Raw genomic sequence first — 6,000 nt, 5'->3', positions numbered from 1 at the left:
AGACGGACTCTGCATCTGAGGCAGAGGAGGAAGTGAGAGATTCTGGCAGTGATGTTTCTGTTGGAGAGGAATCTTCTGATGAGGAAGCCACACTCAGTGCAGATGAAGGGCCTGTTTTAGAGGAGGACACTGATGTGCCATTAGTGCAGCACCTAGGGCTGAAAGGTTTCCCGTTATAAGACTTGATCTCTGGGTTGTCCCAAACATGGAGCAGCCAGAGTTGCCTGACTTTACTGGTCTCCCGGGGTGTAGCGCCAATACAGAGAACTTTTTGCCTGTCAATGTCTTTGAGTTATTCATGGATGATGTGTTTTTGGAAGAGATTGTTGAGCAGACTAATTTGTATGCGGAGCAGCATTTGAGGGACAACGCTGCTAGACTTAGGCCACACTCTAGAGCTGCCCAGTGGATTCCCACAAATTTGGAGGAGATGTAAAAGTTTTTGGGTTTGACATTTTTGATGGGGTTGATAAGGAAGCCATCACTGGCTTCTTATTGGTCTACTAGTCCCTTGATGGCAACAGCTATATTTCCTGCGACCATGAGTCGTAATCGGTATTTGCTTCTTCTTAGGATGCTGCATTTTGTTGACAATGCATTAGCCTTGCCACGAGATCACCCTGATTCTGACCGTCTTTTTAAGATTAGGCTTGTCCTTGATCATTTTGTAGATCGGTTTTCAGAGGTCTATGTTCCAGGCAAAGAGATAAGTGTGGACGAGTCTTTGGTCCTCTTCAAGGGTCGTTTGGTTTTTAGGCAGTATATTCCTAGCAAAAGGGCACGATATGGAATTAAATTGTATATGCTGTCTGAAAGTAGTACAGGATATGTGTATAGTTTCCGTGTCTACACTTCTAGGGATTCCAGTATTGACCCCCCTGGTTGTCCTACCACTTTTGGAGTTACTGAGAAAATTGTGTGGGATCTTGGTAGACGACTGTTCAACAAAAGTCACCATTTGTATGTAGATAACTTCTACACTGGAGTGCAGTTGTTCAAGGAATTGTTTAAAGTGGACAATGTTGCTTGTGGCACAATTCGTTGTAACCGGAAAGGCTATCCAAGGGAGCTTGTTTGTAAAAAACTTGAGAGGGGACAATGCTGTGCCTTGCGGAATGATGAGCTGCTAGCTTTGAAATTTTCAGACAAGAGGGATGTCTACATGCTAAGTACCATCCATGATGAGAGTACTTCCCCCGTGACTGTTTGGGGCCAGGTTGCTGAAGTGCGCAAACCTGTGTGCATTTTAGATTATAATAAGCACATGGGAGGTGTAGATAGGGTTGATCAGAGGTTGGAACCTTATACTGCTATTCGTAAGTCTTACGTTTGGTATAAGAAGTTAGCAATTCACCTCTTCCACTTAGCAACCTTTAATGCTTTTATTGTGTTTAAGGATAGGTGTCCAGAGTCAAAGATGACATGTGTGAAATTTCAGGAGTCAGTGATAGAGAGCCTTGTTGTAGTGGAACAGGCCAGAGTTCCTAGAGAAGCAGTGGTGGTGGATGTGGCTAGATTGAAAGATCGCCACTTTGCTGAGCACATTCCTCCCACACCCAAAAAAAGACTTTCCAGCTAAGAAATGTAGAGTGTGTTTTCGAAGAGGTATCCGGAGGGAGACTCGAATGTACTGCCCAGATTGTCCTTCAAAGCCTGGGCTGTGTATGGGTGGTTGTTTCAAGAATTACCACACCCAGAAGAATTACTGGGAACAACCATGAGTGTAAACTCATGTCTGTTTTGTATTTTCATGTTTTCAGTTTCATGGTTAGCATTTCTGTCATGTACTTAGAGCTTTTGTGTTTGTAGTTTTGTAATGATTTGTAATTAGTTAGGGATTTCTTTGTTTAAAAAAAAAAAAAAGGATGCCATTGTGTGTGGAGTGGCGCTTGGCTGAGGGTGTACATAGTGTACATATTGACTTGCTGTTGGCTACTGCAACACACTGCCAGCCAAACACCAGTCCTGACACACCCATCAGCTGGTGTGATTGTTGTATCAGGCATGTGGGCGTATGTAAGTGATGGGCCCTTGAGTGGCGCTGTCTGTCGATGTGAGTGTTGTAATGTGCTGAGCCCGTGGCTGGCGGTGTGAATGGTCTTGTGCGTGTCATGTATGAAAGGTGTGTGAATGTACTGTAAAGCGGTTGGTGCCTTGTTGCGGCTTTGCAGCTCACGGGCTGTGAGTCATTGGTTCAGTTTTTTGCCTTTCAGTTATTAACAGTGCATTTCATTTTTGTGAATTCTCTTGTTAATAACATTTGATCCACTGAACCATCACTCACCCTCGTGCCAAATCCAACCAGTATGTGTGGTAAAAATGACAAAACCTGCTCCGCTGTAATCAGGCGTCGCAGCACACCTGTGACACGCTAGGTGCCTCGGGTGGGACCCCGATGATGAAGCTTGCCACCAACTTGGTTGGTGGGTGAGGGGTCTTTTTCACATAACCTAAGTGCATTTCTTTTCACAATTTTAGTGTTTGGCACATCACAGACGTATGTGGACACATCAAAATGATATATTACAAAACTACCTGTGTTTGGGGGCGAGGGGTGTGGCCTTCATCTAGAGAAACCTACCAAACCCAGACATTTTTTAAAACTAGACACTCCAAGGAGTCCAGGGAGGTGTGGCTTGCATGGATACCCCAACATTTTCTTACCCAGATTCCTCTGCAAACCTCAAAATGTGCTTAAAAAAGCATATTTTCCTGACTTTCGTTTGTACGATCACCGCTCCAGCACAAAATTCCTACTCCCTAGCGTTCCCCTCAGTCTCCCAAGTAAAATGACACCTCACTTGTGTGGATCCCCAAAGCTGAGTCAGCCTAAAGATGTATAAAAGAAGAATATGTCCTTATCAACTCTCTGTGCTATCCCCTCTATCTCTATAAGTTTTTGGCCTTATTCTGTTGCAGGCACCTGGCCCACCCACACAAGTGAGGTATCATTTTTATCGGGAGACTTGGGGGAACACTGGGTGGAAGGAAATTTGTGGCTCCTCTCAGATTCCAGAACTTTCTGTCACCGAAATGTGAGGAAAATTTGTTTTTTTAAGCCAAATTTTGAGGTTTGCAAAGGATTCTGGGTAACACAACCTGGTCAGAGCCCCACAAGTCACCCCATCTTGAATTCTCCTAGGTCTCTAGTTTTAAAAAATGCACAGGTTTGGTAGGTTTCCCTAGGTGCCGGCTGAGTTAGAGGCCAAAATCTACAGGTAGGCACTTTGCAGAAAACACCTCTGTTTTCTGTGAAAAAGTGGTATGTGTCCACGTTGTGTTTTGGGGCATTTCCTGTCGCGGGCGCTAGGCCTACCCACACAAGTGAGGTATAATTTTTATCAGAAGACTTGGAGGAACGCTGGGTGGAAGGAAATTTGTGGCTCCTCTCAGATTCCAGAACTTTCTGTCACCGAAATGTGAGGCAAATGTGTTTTTGTAGCCAGATTTTGAGGTTTGCAAAGGATTCTGGGTAACAGAACCTGGTCAGAGCCCCACAAGTCACCCCATCTTGGATTCTCCTAGGTCTCTAGTTTTAAAAAATTCAAAGGTTTGGTAGGTTTCCCTAGGTGCCGGCTGAGCTAGAGTCCAAAATCTGCAGGTAGGCACTTTGCAAAAAACACCTCTGTTTTCTGTGAAAAAATGGTATATGTCCACGTTGTGTTTTGGAGCATTTCCTGTCGCGGGCGCTAGGTCTACCCACACAAGTGAGGTATCATTTTTATTGGGAGACTTGGGGGAACGCTGGGTGGAAGGAAATTTGTGGTTCCTCTCAGATTCCAGAACTTTCTGTCACCGAAATGTGAGGAAAATTTGTTTTTTTTTAGCCAAATTTTGAGGTTTGCAAAGGATTCTGGGTAACAGAACCTGGTCAGAGCCCCACAAGTCACCCCATCTTGGATTCCCCTAGGTCTCTAGTTTTCAAAAATGCTCAGGTTTGGTAGTTTTCCCTAGGTGCCGGCTGAGCTAGAGGCCAAAATCTACAGGTAGGCACTTTGCAAAAAACACCTCTGTTTTCTGTGAAAAAATGGGATGTGTCCACGTTGTGTTTTGGGGCATTTCCTGTCACGGGCGCTAGGCCTACCCACACAAGTGAGGTATCTTTTTTATCGGGAGACTTGGGGGAACGCTGGGTGGAAGGAAATTTGTGGTTCCTCTCAGATTCCAGGACTTTCTGTCACCAAAATGTGAGGAAAATGTGTTTTTTTAGCCACATTTTGAGGTTTGCAAAGGATTCTGGGTAACAGAACCTGGTCAGAGCTCCACAAGTCACCCCATCTTGGATTCCCCTAGGTCTCTAGTTTTAAAAAATGCACAGGTTTGGTAGGTTTCCCTGGGTGCCGGCTGAGCTAGAGGCCAAAATCAACAGGTAGGCACTTTGCAAAAAACACCTCTGTTTTCTGTGAAAAAATGGTATGTGTCCACGTTGTGTTTTGGAGCATTTCCTGTCGCGGGCGCTAGGCCTACCCACACAAGTGAGGTATCATTTTTATCGGGAGACTTGGGGGAACGCTGGGTGGAAGGAAATTTGTGGTTCCTCTCAGATTCCAGAACTTTCTGTCACCGAAATGTGAGGAAAATGTGTTTTTTTAGCCAAATTTTGAGGTTTGCAAAGGATTCTAGGTAACAGAACCTGGTCAGAGCCCCACAAGTCACCCCATCTTGGATTCCCCTAGGTCTCTAGTTTTAAAAAATGCCCAGCTTTGGTAGGTTTCCATAGGTGGCGGCTGAGCTAGAGGCAAAAATCTAAAGGTAGGCACTTTGCAAAAAACACCTCTGTTTTCTGTGAAAAAATGGTATGTGTCCACGTTGTGTTTCGGAGCATTTCCTGTCGCGGGCGCTAGGTCTACCCACACAAGTGAGGTATCATTTTTATTGGGAGACTTGGGGAAACGCTGGTTTTGAGGTTTGCAAAGGATTCTGGGTATCAGAACCTGGTCAGAACTCCACAAGTCACCCCATCTTGGATTCCCCTAGGTCTCTAGTTTATAAAAATGCACAGGTTTAGTTGGTTTTCCTAGGTGCCAGCTGAGCTAGAGGCCAAAATCAACAGGTAGGCACTTTGCAAAAAAACACCTCTGTTTTCTGTGAAAAAATGGTATGTGTCCACGTTGTGTTTTGGAGCATTTCCTGTCGCGGGCGCTAGGCCTACCCACACAAGTGAGGTATCATTTTTATCGGGAGACTTGGGGGAACGCTGGGTGGAAGGAAATTTGTGGTTCCTCTCAGATTCCAGAACTTTCTGTCACCAAAATGTGAGGAAAATATGTTTTTTTTAGGCACATTTTGAGGTTTGCAAAGGATTCTGGGTAACAGAAACTGGTCAGAGCCCCACAAGTCACCCCATCTTGGATTCCCCTAGGTCTCTAGTTTTAAAAAATGCTCAGGTTTGGTAGGTTTCCCTAGGTGCCAGCTGAGCTAGAGGCCAAAATCTACAGGTAGGCACTTTGCAAAAAACACCTCTGTTTTCTGTGAAAAAATGGGATGTGTCCATGTTGTGTTTTGGGGCATTTCCTGTCGCGGGCGCTAGGCCTACCCACACAAGTGAGGTATCATTTTTATCGGGAGACTTGGGGGAACGCTGGGTGGAAGGAAATTTGTGGCTCCTCTCAGATTCCAGAACTTTCTGTCACCAAAATGAGAGGAAAATGTGTTTTTTTAGCCAACTTTTGAGGTTTGCAAAGGATTCTGGGTAACAGAACCTGGTCAGAGCTCCACAAGTCACCCCATCTTGGATTCCCCTAGGGCTCTAGTTTTAAAAAATGCACAGGGTTGGTAGGTTTCCCTGGGTGCCGGCTGAGCTAGAGGCCAAAATCAACAGGTAGGCACTTTGCAAAAAACACTTCTGTTTTCTGTGAAAAAATGGTATGTGTCCACGTTGTGTTTTGGAGCATTTCCTGTCGCGGGCGCTAGGCCTACCCGCACAAGTGAGGTATCATTTTTATCGGGAGACTTGGGGGAACACTGGGTGGAAGGAAATTCGTGGCTCCTCTCAGATTC

Source organism: Pleurodeles waltl, chromosome 7, assembly GCF_031143425.1.
Source record: "Pleurodeles waltl isolate 20211129_DDA chromosome 7, aPleWal1.hap1.20221129, whole genome shotgun sequence".
Lineage (NCBI taxonomy): Eukaryota > Metazoa > Chordata > Amphibia > Caudata > Salamandridae > Pleurodeles > Pleurodeles waltl.
The sequence above is the reverse complement of the archived record's forward strand: the minus strand, read 5'-3'. Positions refer to the sequence as shown.